Source organism: Dasypus novemcinctus, chromosome 9 (assembly GCF_030445035.2).
Source record: "Dasypus novemcinctus isolate mDasNov1 chromosome 9, mDasNov1.1.hap2, whole genome shotgun sequence".
Taxonomy (NCBI): Eukaryota; Metazoa; Chordata; class Mammalia; order Cingulata; family Dasypodidae; genus Dasypus; species Dasypus novemcinctus.
The window spans coordinates 36,589,858-36,607,974 of NC_080681.1; the positions used below are offsets into that span (position 1 = coordinate 36,589,858).

The 18,117-nt window shown below is 41.5% G+C and overlaps 1 protein-coding gene across 3 annotated transcripts in view; it reads right to left on the reverse strand.

The window, feature by feature from the left end:
* Positions 1 to 18,117, reverse strand: part of LRRC8D (leucine rich repeat containing 8 VRAC subunit D) — a 126,427-nt gene that overhangs the window by 100,003 nt on the left and 8,307 nt on the right. For 2 of the 3 annotated variants that reach the window (XM_058303200.1, XM_004478043.5), the window contains exon 2: positions 3,934 to 4,081. The gene's annotated coding sequence lies outside the window, so the exon portion shown is untranslated. Of the gene's footprint in view, positions 1 to 3,933; positions 4,082 to 5,253; positions 5,308 to 18,117 lie in introns of those variants that run through there. The other variant, XM_023584528.2, reaches the window with a different exon arrangement.

The following is an 18,117-nucleotide window of genomic DNA, read 5'->3' on the forward strand; positions in this document are numbered from 1 at the left end:
TGGTAATTCTACAACTGGTGTCAGAGTTCTGACTCTGCAAACACGAGGAAGGAATATTCACGGAAATACTATAGGGATGCTCTTAGAAGAAATCCAGTTATCCATGACCAAGTAACTGCAAAGACTTCAAAGCTGGCCATGGAAAGCAATTAACCCAGAGCAAGTTCAGTTCCAAAGTCAGGACTTTTACACATCACCTATTCAATGTAACACACAGAGAAAAAATTCCACCTAGGAATCTTTATAAACTAATGGCCAACATACTATATTCTTCAGAAGACCATTTCAGCACTTTTAGCCAACATCAGTTTGTTTTACTTTGGCCTAATTTCCAAATTGTGAACTTCAGGATATTGGGAAAAAGGTGTGTAGACTGAATTCCTATCTCATACATATCTGTACTATTTTACAGATGTAGGAAGATGCTGAGGCCATTACTTAAAATACATATTCATCTGAGCGATAATGAATAGTAATTTTGTCACTAAACATTTTGCAATCATCAGAGGTAAGTAAAACTCTAAACAAGTCAAGATCTTTGAAATCTTTTAGTATTAAATAAAAGCTTCCTTATTTTTGTAAGGGTTGAGAACCACTGTTACAGAGTTTAAATTTTTTGAGAAGATTTTTCCTTTATAATATATATGAAGGAAAGAAGGGTTTTTTAAAAATGAAAAAATTTTAGTTCATATTTATGTCCACTCCTAGTCCTCTCTTGTCCATTAACTTTACCTTGACATTTAACATCAAAGCTAGTTATCCTTTCACTCTTAGCCTTTGTGTTGGAAGAGACATATGGATAGTTCATAAGCCACTGCAACATACCATTGACAGAAATGGCAGAGCATTGTATATTAAGAAAATATGCATGTCACTTCATTCCTCACTTATAAAAGAAAGAACACTCATTTTATCTCTCCCCTCCCTTTGACACAACTCTACAGAGGGAAAGTTACAACCACAGATATGCTAATTACTGAAGACAAAAAGAACACCTCGTTCAGCACTTCCAAATTTCAATCTATATTCTTCTAAATGTAACATAAAAACATAGCTAAAGAGACCCTCAACTTTAAGCATTATGAAAATAAGAAAAACTTATTTCCATAATGGGAAATATTTAAAAATATTTAATATACAATTTAAGGCATATATATATATATATATTTGCCCATGTTTTCCCATAATGGGAGTTTTTCAGTGGGTTATCCTGAACTGGAGTGAGGGGTAATATGTGGTGGTGACTATAATGGGACATGGGGAAGAGTCATATACTTAAGCAAATTCATTCATTTTCTGGGACATAAACAGCCCTGGGGGTAAACAAGAAGTAGTGAGGTTTTGTTTTGTTTTGTTTTGTTTTACTACAATGGTAAAATGTGCTAACCTAACCTCTCAAAATGACCTCACAATATATGTGTAAATCAAAATTTGCCATTAGAATTTTGGCAGCAGAATACCAATTACAATGATGCAAACATACTAAATCCAGTCACTGACAAAGAGGAAGTGTGAAAAAAAAAAAAAAGACTGTTGGTAGTGCCTGCACGGAAAAGTAAAAGAGAAGAATATCTGGAAATTAAGGTAAACTTTGCTGGTCTCAAGTGAGTGTGTATCGCCTCTCTTCTGGAACAGCAGAGGACTACCTAAATCAGCAGAGCCATCACTTCTTTAGGCAGCAAGTTTCCTGATTACCAAAAAACCAAGGATTATAAATGAAAAAACCCTTATTTAAGTCCCAAAACCTCTATACACTAATACGACCTTACAAGTTGCATCCTATCAGCCCATTTCTGCACTCCGTAAAATGGGATAAACGGATCCTCTTTCACTAGGCTGTTGACAGGAGTAACAAAATACAAGTGAAATATAAGGAAATATGCTCTGTAAAATGGCAATATAGAAGCCAGTTATTATTATTCCCAGGTTTAAATTCTGCTAGGGTGGGAGTAAATCCTGTTCCTTGATAGGTCTGGAAGGTTCACAAAGGCTTATATCTTAGAGCAGAGTGACAGATGCTGAAGAAAGTCCCCAGATAAATTAATGAACGAGAGGGCAAGGAATACAACTAGTTATAAAATCAGAGGTACAACTGCAGTTGTATAGATCTTTCAGAGTATCTCTTAATGACTTTTCACTTTTAATCTTATGATGTATTCGGCAAGAGAACACAGACATCTCACAACTAAATTCAAATTTTAGGAAGCCCAAGTCTGTCTGTCTAGAAAGGATAAAATTAATTGCTCATTGCTCATAGTATATACATGGCTACTTACTACTAACACAATTATGCCAATTATTCATATTTTCACAATGCTCAACCAGCTGCACTTTAAGGGATTAAAGTTCAGAAGTACTACTGGAAAACTGGGAGCTCATAATTAAAATTAATTCCATACTGCTGATAGGGGGAAAAAAAGGAGGTGGGGTGGAGGCGGGGGTAGTACAACTCTACCAGGCTACCTGCCTACAAGATTTTCCTTTCACAGCAAGATTAATTATGCAGTAAATATAGTTTATTACAATATTTTCAGCATTAAAATGTTATAGTCAGCATCTCACATCATGAATTTAAATTCTACGACTAAGCCTGTCTCCTGAGGAAGCTTGGCCATCTAATAAAGTGAAAGAGCTCAGTGCATGCAGTAATATAATTATGCACTTTCTTTCCCTCTATTCTACAAAGAGACCTTTCTTGGGCAAAGTCTCATTTCCCCTCTCTAGTCATCTGCTAACATTACAGCCTACAAAACAATGAGTTAGAAGATGCTACTGGTTTTAATATTGTTCAGATATTGAATTTGAAGACATACAATCTTCCTATCTTAACCATCCCATCTCCCTCAAGGTCCTTCACAAGACTGGAGTTTCACCAGATAGATAAATATAGGCAGTGAAACAAGGCCGGGCTTTCACTGGGGGAGAAGTCATTCTGGTTTAGTCTGCAGAGTTGCAGGCAGGGAAGTGAAGAAGCAAAAAGATTGTAGCATAAAATCACCCTTTCCTAGTGTTTTGTTACCCACCTATGAACATTTAAGATGGAGCAAGACATGAAAGTGAAATTACGATTGACTTGGTGAATTTCAGAAAGGTCATTCTCAATTTTACTTTGATGACAGCTGGAATGTAATGAAGATGCCTGGCTCATAGGCTTAAGAGTACTTTCTGTCTCACCAAGGGGAAACTGGACAAGAAACCACACTGGAGTTAGCAAACCAGACACCAGACTAAACACCTCAGAGCTCGCTGCCTTCCCTCATTCTTGGTCGCTACCTTTCCGGTAGGTGTCTGCATTACTAATGCCCTCAGTTTGTGATGGCCTGGCTCTCCCAAAAAGACAGAGAAGAGCCAGCTCCTCAGTTACTCCAGCTGAAAAAGTGGTGCTCTCCACCCCCAACTCGTCCCTCTTCCTCTCCCTACATCCCACCTCCTCACACTCACATCACCCCACATAACATCTAAGTGTGTCAAGCTTCCCAGAACGTCGACATACATAACCCCTGCCAGCCACTGAGGAACAAAGAGCTGCTGCTTCAGGCGGCAGTAGAAGGAACAGAATGAAGGAAAAGGAGGAGGAGCGGAGAGGGCTGCTGCCAACTCCTGGAAGCCTCAGGCACAGCCAGCCCCGGGCACAGCCCTGCCAGGTAAGCTCCCAGCAGGGGAGCACCTGGGGGGAAGCACGGGTGGATTCTGCACACCCAGAGCAGGTCCAAAACTCCTGGCCGGGGTCCAACACACCGGGCAGGCTGTAGCAACAGAGTTTTGCAGAGACTCTTGGGTGAGAAAGCAGTAAGAAGGGGTGGGCGACCAAGATAATGGCCCCAAGCTGAGGCTACAGCGTGCTGCTGAAATCTGGGTCCGCTGCACACGCGGCTGGCGGCCAGTGACAGCCCAGCGCCCGGCCCTGCGGCTCCCCGCCCCAGCCCCGCACACCTGGACGAGGCGGCCACCCTGCTCCCTCAGGGCGCTCTCCGGGGACTCAGCTTCTGGCGGGCTCCGGGGGCTGGAACCGGCGGCTCTGGGGAGACTTCACTCCTCCATTCTGGGACCCAGCAGCACGTTATGGACAGCCGAGCACTTCCTGTTTGAAAACACGAGCGGGGAGAAAGAGCGAGAGAGATCCGAGTGTTAGCAGAGTGGAGGGAGGGGCGCAGAGCAGCGGGGAGCACAGCGAGGGGGCTGCGGGTGGCAGAAGGGCCGCCTCGCCATTGTCCACCCCGGGCTCCCCCCGGCCGGTGGTGCGCCCGCTGCCCCCGGGGGGCCCGGCCCCGGCCCGGGTCTCCCCCTGCCGGCGGCCTCGCCGCGAGCGCGCTCCAGCCCTTCCGGATTCGCCCTCTCACCACTTGCACCTAAGATCAATGGAATCCAAGCTTCCCAGCAGCTCCCCGAGTCTGCCTTCTCTCTTCCTTCTCTCCTCTCCCTTCCTACACCTCTGGGGTGGGGTGGGGGGAATCACCTCGCGGGAAGGTGTAAAAACAAGACTGGAGCCTTTCCTAGGGAGTGGAGGCCCGATTCCCGCAAATTTTCAATGTTAACAAACACATCCCAGGGAATCCTCTACAGCCCAGCAGCCCAAAGAGCTTCAGATGGGAAATTACTTGTCTTGCATTTAAGGTGACTCAAAGTGAAAAAGTGGCTGCCAAGAACTGTTTAAAAAAAAAAAAAAGGCAGCTACAAAGTATCCTGGGTCCCTACCTAGGGTCTCTATATGGTGATCAACCTTACCCTCCCTGCCCCCTGACATTTACATACAACAATTCCACACTGAAACATAATCTTATACTGCTTTCTTCCAAGAGAAAACTATTCAGTATTTCTTTGTGCATATGATTCACAAAGCAATTCCAACTTTGAGATTACATTCGCTTTGTTGACCTCTGACTTAGGTGAACTTCAGCAGAGTGCTAAGAAATAATAAGTAGATGGTTTAAGAATTTGCCACATGCAGAGTGTGACAGCTCTAGGCGTTTGCATTTGTATTCAGGGCCCAGTTTCTGGGCTACAGGTGTGGATTCTGCTTCTGTAATGCTGCCTGCCCTTGCATGCTGAATCTATCAGGTTACAAGGCACTCACAGACCTGTCTCTGATAAACAGCTCATTCTATCACCCAGCTGTTGGCGGAAACAAAAAGTTATTCATGTTTCAAAATTCAAACTGGAGAACAGAATATAAAAGATGATTATTCTTCATAAAAAGTCAAATTCTGAGTAAAGTAGGAAGTGATGTATACTAAGTATTACGCTCCTACTTACTCAGTGCTCGACAACATCCCATTCTAATCTCCTCTTGGTCTTGACATGACACAACAGACCTGCAAAAGAGGGAGTCCTAGTTCCAAATCCCCAAATGAGAAAACAGGGTCAGAGAAGTAAAGTAACTGGCCCAATATCTCAGCCAGAAAGTGGCCAAATAGTGTTGAACACACATCTTTCTTAAGTATGTATAAAATCTGGGTCATCTCCCTACACTCGGCAAACTTTCAAAATAATAATGAATTCTGGAAAGATCAAGCCCAGCAACCATCTGTGATCCATTCCTTCATTTCTGAATGACCACAAGCTATATGTCTCCACTGCATTGAACTACCTAGGTTCTTTAAACACCTGAATAATACGTACCTTGATTACTCAAGCAAAGGACACTGCACTCTTTCCCATTATCTACCATGGACTCCATCTGCCTTTTCAGAAATACTCGGTGGCAGAAGTTCAGCCAATTCTAGGATAGCTACTCATATGCCAAAGTACAAAGTCTGTCCGATTCGAAAGCAAATCAGCTGACTAATATTTGTTCCCTGAATTCTTTATCTCTGAGCCTTTTTAAGAAGGTAAATGCCGTTTACAAAAAACACAAGCATGGCCTCAGCTTCTAGTGAAACTGCTGAAATTCTCTCATTTTTCCTTTCCTTCTGCGATAGCATTTAGTTCACCTGTTGCTATAAGCCATCTGTCAGAGCATGTCTTAAAAGAGGATAAAGAATCTTGGCAATGTTGAGACCTGCATTTGTGGATATAAAGCAAGTGCTTTCATTGTGAAGCGAACCGCATCCCTACCCACCACCCCACTAGAGCAGCTGGGAGGCTGGAGCTGTGCAGGAGGCAGATGAGCCACAAGGCAGGAGCCAAGGGCTACCAGGGCAGCCGACACATTCCTACCCTTCAGGCACTCACAGGCTAATAAAGGCTTATTACTGAGAACTTTCTGGGGGTCTTAGTATCCCTTAGGGTCCAACTCTGTCTCTACTGCCACCGCTTTCCTTCTCTCAGCCACTTGCTTACCCTGAACTGGTCTACTCCTCATCTCTTTTCATAAACAATGCTTCCTCCCAAAAGATCTACCTTTTCTACACCCCCAAAAAGTAGCTGGTGGGAGGGGAAGCAGGGAGAAAGGCGTTAGCTCAAAATATCTCGCTTCTCTCTCATTTTCAAAATGCTATAAATAATTGCCATGTTTGTGAAGACACAATTCTATGTTGAAATACCTTTTGGTATCCCTGCCTTCATTTCTGTTACTCATTATAACTCCAAGAGCCCAGGAGGAAAACGTCTCTGAAGAAAAATAAAATTCTTAAGAAAAGGCAAAGGAAACATGCTTAATTTAACCTGCAGAACCTTAATTTCTATATTTGGGAACTCATGAGATTAGACTATACAACTTCCAAAACCTACCCGAGTTCTAAAAATTTCAGAGTCTTTAATGTAAAAGCAGCCAGGTAACCATAAATTATTCCTATTATGTTCTTGTACTATGCTGGGTGATGACTTTATGATACATTTTAAAGTTTATACTTTTTAATATGTAATAAAACATAGGAAAGCATCTAGTAGGAGTCTAGGAACTACATTCACATATGTTGCCATAGCCATACCTGCATTTCCTCCAGAGTGACAGCCAGCCCCGGGGATAAGGGCAACCCATCTCTTCAGATAGCTAAAACTCTCCTCCTCATCAAAAATATTATTTATTAACATTCACTCTATGTATGGATCCTAAAGTTTATAGTTTAAGAGAATAACACTTAAGATGACATCAGTCCCGACCATGTTTTCGAATAAACCATAAGACCTAACTAAGCATCATACTTTCTCATAGTTCAGCTATTCTCCTGCCCCTTCTGTGTTTCATGGAGAAGTGTTTCTTCCTTGTGACTACAGAGAAGAAAAAGAAAACTATTAAAGGTACAACCCCCAAAATAGAGAAAAACTGTGCTTCCAGGTATGCACAAAATATAAAACTGATTTTTAAAGAATCTTGGGGTTCATTTTGAAAGGCTCTCCTCCTTAAGTACCACCTTCTCCTGACGAAAACAATATTGTAAAAGTAATTTCGGAGGATCTAAATTAAGTTCTAAGAGAGCTTTTTTGAGGACTAACAAGTGTGGAGGAGGAGGTGATAAACTTCTATCAAAAGCAATGCTGAAAAAAAAAAAAGCAATGCTGCTTATCTTTCTTCATCTTAAAAGAGAAAGAAGATTTCTCCATGTGAATATCAGGATTCCCAATGATTATTACAGATGGTTTTTGCAAACAGAAAAAGAGACAATATGCCTCCGGCTACCTAAAGACAAGCTGCCTGTCTGCACTAGAAGCCGTCACAGAGGAGTGTCCTTGTTAACCATCAGTCTGTGTCTTCCCTTCAGGGTGGCACTGCAACAGGAAGTTCTTGTGTCAAGGAGGTCTCTGGCTCACCTGGCCTCTTTACAACCTGAGCCATGGCTTTCAAGGAAGCCTTTCTCAGAGCCGCCTGGCTTGCTCGATTGGCATTTATCTGCAGAGTCATTTAGCCATCTTCGAAGAGCCAGGATAAGTGTCATTTCAGGCAAAATATAGCAAGGGGCTGCAAATAATTTTTTTTAATAAAGCAGTTTTATTGATATATAGTCACACACCATCTAATCCATCCAAAGTGTACAATCCATGGCTCTCGGTATAATCAAATAATCTTAAAAAAAAAAAAATCTATGTGCAATATTGATTAGGTTTCTTTCTGGGCAAGACTTTTCCTTGTTTGAGCAAGCTCAAAGCACTAGTTGGAGGATACCTCGGCAAGACCTAAGTTAAGTAGAACTCAGGGCTAGAGTGGCCATAGCCCTGAGCTATTATCTCCCTCACTCAGTGCTTCAGTCCCCACAGCTGGCAGATTGACACATCACAAACCCACCCACTTTGCACAAAATTATCAACAGTTACATAAGCCCCTCACACACTATATTTCACTTAGTTCTCAGAACTTTTCCAAGAGAAGAGTTATCAGTGTGTTACAGATGAAGAGGAGCACACAGATATTAGATGATTTTCCCAAAACAATATTTAAGGGAGTTAAACCTCTCCAGGATCCGGACTTATTCTGTGCTATACAACTTCCACTTGGAAAAATCTCACTTTTAAAATACAATTTGTAATCTCTCTGAGCTGCATAATGCTACCTCATCACCTTGCCAAATTTTTATAAAGTGTAAGCAATAAATATGTATTTTGCGATAGGCCAACTGATTTTAAGCCCTAGCAATGTAACTAGATATAGATTCGGTTAAAAATGCTCTTTATATGCAGCTAGATATTATTTTATAAAGCAAATAATTAAGCCAGATCCATCGATCAAAGTATGATAGATAGAATCTCCATAATCCCCCTTCCCCCAAGTTTTCCCTTTCATTCTTCACTTAGTATGCAAATCCATATGTAAAGTGGTCTGGTCCAGGCTGATTGCTGTACTGTGATTAAGTGAGCAAAATATGAAAAAATGAAAGAATAATAAGTTACCACAAAAGTTTGACTAAATGCAAATACCTGTATACAAGTTAAGATGACTCAAAATGTTCCTTGCACAGACTGCTAGCAATGAATAGCTCTGTGTTATTTACTGACTAGTGACCATGACGTGTATTGCATAGACTAAACACTGTCCTATAAGACATTGTTCTTTGGAAGGAAAGTTTAGTCTGTTCATTTTCTGTGATGGGTAGTTCTGTTTTCTTTATTAAAAATATTTTAAATTCTCTTTGGGTACTCTTTTTTTTTTTTTAATTATATATCTATACATCCCAACAATTTAAAAGGATTTATCATTCGTTACTGTCATTTGACATTCATTACTAAGAAAAATATTTTTTAAAAAGATTTTAAAATGTGTGTGTATACACACATCTGTAAGATCACATATCTTTTAGTAGCAAAATACATGAACTGAGAAGGAATGAGCAACACATATCACTATCTTTTGAACACAGCAACTCACACTAATCTATTATAATGGAGTCTAAAAGGAGAAAACCAACTCACAAATAATCTATGGTTCCAAATTTGATATTTGATTTCCATCTTTCCTTTTACTGTAGTGCAATGGCCAAGGCAAAGGACACAAAAGAAAAGCAAAATACGTGGGACATCTATAGAATTTATTACCAACTTCTGAAAAATTATTCATCATTTTGTTTTAACTAAACTCAAAAACTTCTACCATTTTACATATACAAGTGCAATTACTCCTGACAACAACCCTATGATGTAAGAATTACCACTACCTTCATATTACAGATCTGTAAACAGTCACAGAGATATTAAGTAATTTGTCCAAAGTCACATTGCTAACCTGGCTGGCCAGAGACTACTTTTACCCAATACACTTTACTACCTAAGGATGTAATTGGATTGGGTTTGTTTTTTCCAGTGTGGAAGTTCATGTGTTAACAGTCCCAGGCACACGGCAGAAGCAGCAGAATGGAGTGAAAGGCTCATGGGTTTTCCTTTGTGTATCACCACTGTAGCCACCAGTTGTAGGAGCACTAGGCTGAAAGATTCTGTCAGTCAGAGATACCTAGCCTGATACATGTTGCTGCAAAAATGAACACTGAACAGAAAGGAAAGATATTAGCAAAATGGAAAGGCCAGGCACAAACCCACAGAAAGTCAGAAGAAGGGCTGCTTCCTCACTTTGCCCAGAATCCTGGATTTTAAGGCTCGAGGATTGCCTGACTATAGCACAAATGAATTAGCAGCCGGAAGGGAATGCAATGAATCCCATATACTTTGATCTTAGTGAAGCATTTGATACAGTGTCTCATGAAATCACGATCACTAAATCAACTGAAACTTCTGTGGCTACAAGAACCACACAGGAGTTAAGCCCTCCAAAATGCAAAACACTGTATACATCTACTAGAATGATGAAGAAAAAAGCTACAAGGAGTATTCAACCTCTATTCAAAAGTAACTTAGAAATTATTTACACTGTTAGAATCAAATTTGCACATAACATTAATTTGGGAGGTGTAACAAGGGCGAGCCAATTGACTTAGTTATATTAACAGAGAGGTGAGGAAAAACAAGAAGCTCAGTTTCATGTTTTGTTTGCTCCCTTTAATTTGCAGGGAAGGGCTGAAGATCCATAATGGGGTAGTAGCTATCTCTAGAAGTGAAAACCAAGTCTGAATTAAGTAAACTGGATATATTTAAAATTTTAGGGCCTCAAGTCTGACCCTCACAAAGTATGATCTTATTATTCCACAGCATCAGTAAAGTTCCATGAGAAATAATATTCCTTTCAACAAGAAGGCTTCGTTAGCAAAAACCAAAGAAAGGAAGGGGCTCAAAGGCTGAATTTAGGAGGTCAGATGAAAAAGTCTGGTGCATGTATAATCTGGCCCCACTACAAATACACCACACAGGCATAAGGTCATGAGAATGGTTTGCAAACACAGGGCAGGAAAAAGGAGGACAACAGGGAAGGGGGAGAAAAGGGGGATAAAGCTTGGACGAACGTTATTTTTTTAAGCATATATTATAATTTCTAATTTCTTTAATGTTGAGAAATCTCTTCTCCCTTGATAGAACTGTTTGCCTTCCTAGCAAAAAATTATACTTTAAAGTCAATAGTTGATTTAACTCAAGAAATGGGAGTAAGAGAAGTCTGTAATGTTAGGGGGAAAAAATGACCCCAGTTCAGGCTAGGCCCCGGGAAATGTACAAGTAAGCATCACTTTGCACAACCCCTGAGAGACTGAAGAACTGAACTTGCAGCCCTGAGGCCCACATGCAAAGAAAGGTTCTTCCCCAGTTACAGGCTCTAAGTAAATCCTAGTAGGCTTGCTTATTGGAGGAAAGCATTTGTTTCTAGAAAATGGAAAACTCTGAAAAGAAAGAGGGCACACTGTACGATTTTTTAAAAGTAAGCCCTCAATATATGGGAAATACAGGGAAGGCCTTTGGGTATCTGTAGAATTGATAAAAATAGCAGCAGCAGCAGCTAACATTTGACTGTTAACTATGTGCCTGGAACCTATGCATTTTACATATACTACTTAATCCTCACAACTAAATCTAGCAGGTAAATACTGTTCTATCTCCATATTACAGAAAGTTAAATAACTCACTCATGGTCCCAAAGCTTGTAATGACCATGATTAAAACCCAGACGAAAATAAAATAAAAAATTAAAAGGAAAAAAAAAAAAAAAGAAAACCCAGACAGTAGACTCCAGAGCTCATCTCTGAGAGAGACAGTCAATGAAAACAGGCAGCGACCAGTGGAATCCTACACATTCCATTTCCTTGTAAGTAAACACAGAAAGAAAAGGAAAATTTAATACAAAAGCTTGAAGACAAGAGCCATATATTACATTTAGATAGGAATGGGGAAAAATGTATGTGAATAACTCCAAATACTAATGTTGAGTATTTTTAGAATATTTAGTATTTAGTTTAAGTGTATTGTTTAATATTTATAGAAAACAAAAAGTAAATCATAAAACTCTCCACACCTAAACAGAGGCATTTTCTCCCAAGGTTTGATTATCGGTCTCCTCCCATGGTTTAAGGACCATCCACACATTGACAAAACCCAAAATAAGCTTCAGCCCAGACTCCTCTTGCTAATGTCCTATGTCCACAGGAAATGTTCCCTCACCTGGCTGGCTGCCTTCAGAATCACCAACAGAGCCCTTTAAACACAATTTTCAGGCCCTAGATCTGCAGCATCAGAATCTCAGTGGGGTATGTCCTACAGCCTGTACATTTAAGAAGCTTCCAGGTGACCCCACGGTGTAACCTGGTTGGGGAACCCTACCACAGATATTCTAATCCTTTCTTTACTCTCACAACAGAGTCACTGCAGTCACAGACTAGACCAAATTATTTCCCTTCTCAAGAATCTGCAAAGGAATAACCTTCAAAGGCTATGGAATGAAGTCCAAATTCCTTAACAGGACACTTCAAGCCCTCCGTAATCCATCCCAAACTACTACTCTGGCCTCCTTCCCTACCACATCTCAATCGCAGCACCATTCCCCAAACATATTAAGTGCTTCCAGATCTCCCGACTTCGATGCTCCCAGTTCCTCAGCTCTCCCACCAAGTCTCTACCTGTCACCATCTTTCTCACCCTTAAGGTCCTGCTCAAATTATTGTTTGTGAAACCTTCCCTGATCCTTCCAGTCAAAATAACTCTCCTTCCTCTGAACAAATAGCCATGAAACTTAGCACAAGGAGAAATTACAGCATATACAATGCATGCTGCCCTGAATTATACTAAACTGCACGTCTGTCTCCCCCATGAAAGCATGGGCATATCTTCCCTATTGCAGAGAGGAGACAGACCTAAGTTAATTTTGGTCTTCCGTTTACTTACCAGCAATGAGACTCTGGGCAGGTTATTTAACCACGCTGGGCCTCAATTTTGTAATCTTTGAAGTGGGACATCACTGATAACCTACCCTCATGGCTAAGATAAGAAGAGAACATGAAGAGTGTTTAGCCCAAAGCAGACCACCTAGATGCACTAAAATGACAGCTGCTGCTACCGATGTTTCTTAGTATTAGCCTTGGTTTCCCGTCCTCCTGGGGTGCGCTGCAGACGTATTAAAGGACTCAAACAGTGTTTTCTTTCAAAGTCATACGCAGTGATTTCTTAACGCTTTATCCATTCTGCCGTTGCAGGAAGGGCATTTCATAATCTCTCTTTTGAGAAGTCATCTATTTCTCTCTTTCTTTCTTTCAAGAAATCAATGTATAAAATTCTAACTAACAAGCCCTGTCAGTGTCCCTCCTACTTCAGCTTGGCTTTCTGCTTTGAACGCCAGTAACTGCCTGCAGCCACAGTGTCGCTTCCCAGTGAATCGCCTGCTTCACCCTCACAACAAACAGCACTTTGTAGGCAAACTGGAGGCCAGCCCAAAGTAGGAGGGGGGAAAACCAAGGAAAAGGAATTTGGGCCAGAAACTGAGTCGACACCCACACAATCGTTGACACTATAATGCAGGTAAGGAGAGAACAGGAAAGGAAAGGAGCTTGGGTCAACACTAGCCTTCCCCAACCACTCCAGGCACCCCACCCCAGCACGCACCCGGGGAAGATGACTTTCAAGACTCACAAAGGACATGCTGGTCAGTGCACTGCCTAACACACATGGCTACTTATTAAAATAGTGTCATATTAGCTCCTCATCACCAAATGAATCAATTACCCCTTTTATACTCTCCCTCATTTTACAGGTGACAAAACCCATCTTGAGATCCCAAGGTCACACAAGTGGGTACGAGAGAGTGCCAGGACCAGAACTCAAGTCCTCTCGGACAAATCCTAGATCCTTCCCACTGCCCAATATTTCAAGAGTGAAAAGCAATATAGAAACAGCTCTTTGAAGGTAAAATAGATAGATTTCTGTGTCCTTAAAAACAATTCTGGTGCTAAAGAGTTGTCAGGGCTGTCACATAGCAACAAGGCTCTAACGACAGCCCTTACAATAATCAGCACGGCATTTTAGGATCTCAGGACAGTCTCCAAGGAACATCCTTCAGGCAGCCTTCCTGTCCCTGGATGGAAACTGCCTCCTGATGATTTCATTAACCCATCTGGTTTAGGGAGAGCATATTAGGGAAGGAGTACAGCTTTCTTTCTTTTTTTAATCAAATCCTGATCCTGAGCTGAAGAGACTGAGAAAAGCAAAGTGAGGTTTCTAAAATAAATCTGTCACCGCTGCTGTGAGAACAAGCAGCAAGGCAGTCCTCAGGGGCAGATGCTGAAACCACGACAGCCTGGGTTCGAGTCACAGCTCCGCCACTTACCAGCTCTGCAACCTTGCATCACTTGGCCGCTCAGGTGATAGGGCATTCAGGTTGGGGAACTAGACCTCAGTTCCTCTGCAATGAAAAGAAGCTGTAGGGAAGAGTAGGTGCTTAAAGCACTGCCTGGGACATGGGGAGAGCTGGAGAGTATTTCCCATTGTTATTTCCAGAATAGATTAGTCTTGAGGATTGAGTTTTATTTAAAATGAGTTTTTGTAAGAAGGTTAAAGAATATCTCTTGTTCAGTTTGTTAATCCATAATGACCAAACCAGCACAAAAATTATTTACAAGTTTCACTTCCTGATAGGATCTTCCAGGATTTCCATCTGTGGACTAGAGTCCCTGGAAAAATAAGCAGTGGAATGTGAAGTGTTTTCCTTCTTCCCAGCAACTGCTAAGGAAATCTATACCCATTCTCTTTAGTGATAAACAAAAACAGTAATTCATTAAATTATTAATGTGGGAGCTACATTTTTAAAATGTATATACCTGTTTTTATTATAGTCTAAAAGCAACCAGTGTTTAAAAAATTATTCCTGTTTAGGAAGACATGGTTCAGATCACACAGGTATGACAGTCCTAAGGACTGGAATAAAGCACGCCGATGAATCAAAAGGTTTCTTTCTCAGAAAATGCTGAAATCCCAGGAAAAATGCACCATACTTGGGATGATAAAGAGAAAAATGCTTTTAAAACTCCCCTTTCAGGCTAGGACTCTAGACTCAGCTGGTAATAGAGGTAAGTTAAAAAGTACTACTCTCTTCTCTATCAAAGAGGGTGTAGGTACAACAAATTACACATCAACTGCAGGAGGACTTTTCCCAGCAGAGCACAGAAAACAAAAAAGAGCATGAGCAGGATCGCAAGATGGGGTCTGCAACCTGTGAGTTGTGTCCTATGGGGTGCCTAGCTGGGGGTGGGGAACTAAAATCCAGCCCAAGCTTCTCCAAGCAGAGCACCCTGGAGCTGCGCCAAAGGAGCCAGGGTTAATCCAAGTGGCGCTGCACACCAGTCTTCCACAAGCCAGGAGGCTGGTCTCAGCCATCTCTTCCCTGCGTCTGCAGACCCCCTCAAACAGGCTTACTGGGCTTGGGGGGGCAGGGGGCAGGGCAGGGAGAAGATGCGGGCTGGTGGGAGTGCTGGTTTATAATCAAACATAGCTCACTTTCTACAGTGCAAACATTTTCCAGATTGTTCGGCTGACTTTGTGCTCTCGCTGTTCTGGGACCCATTCTCTTTCTCACCACGTAATCCTCTCTGACGTGAACACTTTCCCTTCCCGTTCACTCCCATTCCCCCACTGCAGAAGCCACAACACAAATGAACGTGAAAACACTAGGAATGGTAATACTGTTGTACTCTTCACACACCCACATAGATTCTGCAATATTTCTAATATTCATTGGATACAATTTTTCCCTTTCTCATGTAAAGACTCTTTTTTCCTCCCTCCCTTTCTAACTTACCCCCATTTTAGGATGTAAACAAAGTTATTTTTTGAAGTAAAGGATTTTTCTTCTCACCCCTCACTCTCTGCCACCAGATCCCCACCTGCAGCCCACCACCACCCTATACCCACACCCTCTTCTTATTAACAGCTTCATTCCCATATTCTACATACTTCTCTCTGAATCTATCACACCTTGGGCAGAACAACCCCTTTCAAATGCATCCACTCCAGGCATAATACACTACGCTTTATGTGAATGGGGGAGGGGGGAGCATTACAAAACGTCTAAAATCAAGTTTTGTTTCAACTTAAACAGATTTTTTCAATGTGCTGTGCTTTTAATCAAATTCTATGCTTCCATTTATCTGGCCACCAAAGAGCTATTTATCTAAGGGTCTAAGCTCACAGGCTGTATCCAGCCCACAAAACTATTTTATTTGGTCTGCACCATGTTCATAATTGAAATGCTGAATTACCCAACTTTTTAAAACCAGATTTTACATAGCAACCCAGATTTCCGAATTACAGTGAAAACGTCAGGAGATCTGGCAACACTGGCCTGCGTTCCCTCAAGGCAACCATCAGCTGATAAATAACAGTAACCCCCTTTTAGTAAGGACCTGTATTTTCTAGTTCAGCCCGAGCCCCCTCCCCACCCTGAGGTTGAGAACCAGCTTCCAAAAATCACCTTATGTGAGGCCCATTCAGGCACGATTTGGTATTGGCCTGAGGACCCCTCCTCCCGGGCTGGAGCTAATATCCAATTCAAACTCCTCCTCTCCCCGCTCCATCCAGTTAGTGTATATATTACAAATATAATCAAAACGTTTCTTTCCGGTACAGAATTTGCCAGGTCCAAATAATTTATAAGAGAACTTAGAACTAAGCATGAAAGAAATGTTTCCATAATTGAAAAATATTTTAAATGAATTTAAGGAGAAAGTGTCTGTGTGTATTGAAGGGAGAGGGTCTGTCCGTGTAAACGGTATTAATGATGTAGAACACTTTCCACTTTGAAATTTATTATTGGCTAAAAGTTGCTATGAAAAATAAAAGTAGAAACATGGACAGAATGACTACTGAAATGATTACATGAGCATAATACAAATGAAACAGACTATAAATCTATAATACTGACATATGGATTTCTTTTTTAAATTTTTTTGAGGATGGGTAATGAGAATTTTTTTGTGTTTTTTTTTTAAACATTTTTTAAATTAAAGTTAATAGACCACACAGAACATTACATTAAAAAAATGTAAGAAGGAAGCGGAGTTGGCCCAAGGGATAGGGCGTCCACCTACCACATGGGACGTCCACGGTTCAAACTCCGGGCCTCCTTGACCCGTGTGGAGCTGGCCCACGCGCAGTGCTGATGCACGCAAGGAGTGCTATGCCACACAGGGGTACCCGCCCCCCGCATAGGGGAGCCCCATGCACAAGGAGTGCGCCCCATAAGGATTGCCGCCCAGCGTGAAAGAAAGTGCAGCCTGCCCAAGAATGGCACCACACACACACACAGCTGACACAACAAGATGACGCAACAAAAAGAAACACAGATTCCCGGTGCCTCTGATAAGCACAGAAGCAGTTACAGAAGAACACGCAGTGAATGGACACAGAGAGCAGACAACTGGGGGGGGGGGGGGAGGGGAGAAATAAATTAAAAAATAAATCTTTAAAAACAAAACACAAAACATGAGGTTCCCATATAACCCACTCCCCACCCCCAATCCCAATTATTTGTTTTTAATTGCATTTATTTGTTATACAGCATTTCCCCAGCAAGCACTTGGACATAAGACATTAGCAAAGGCTTGCTACACCTCCCTCTCTATTTAGGTATAGTAGTTATTACAGGGTCAGATCTAAGTAGGACAAGGGTGCTTACTGTGCATTACTACAAGTGGCATTCTATATCCATTATTGGTGATAAGAAAATAGGCTAGAAAAAAATTTACCAAAACAATCAAGTGGTTTTAAATTAAACTCTCAGCTGGATAAATTCTCCCTCAACTGCTTTTACCTACAGGCTAATAATTTCTAAGACCATGATGCAAGGGTGAGAACAAGAACACTGGCCTGGAAGCCTGGAGACGGAGACGCTACGCCAGTGGCTCTTAACCATCTGTTACCAGGCTTCAGGTCCCAATTCATAAAACAAGGGCCATGAACTCGATGAGCTGACTTGCACACACTTTCTTCTCCCTGCTCTCTGGAATTCACTGCAGTGTTGGCTAAGTGTTGATGCTAAGACACAGCAATGGGATTTATGTGTTGCTAGGGAAGGGAAGCCTTCTCTGGCAATGTTCCTAACTGTTCCCAGCAAGCAGGGAAGGAAAGAAAAAAGTTTTTAAGAAAAGAAACAAGTGTAATGAAATCTAACATCAGTATCTGTGAACGTTCCTCAAAAGCTGGTGTCAAGGGGAGGATACAAACATCTTGCAAACCTCAGAGCAGTAGTGGGCTCCTGGACTTTTGATTTCATAGACCAGTAAAACTGCCAGATTTATGGGGCCAAGAAATGATATCAAAAAGCAAACCACCACCACATCATCCAAAATTATTTCATAGAGCATGGGAAAATTAACCCCTGAAAACAGGAAG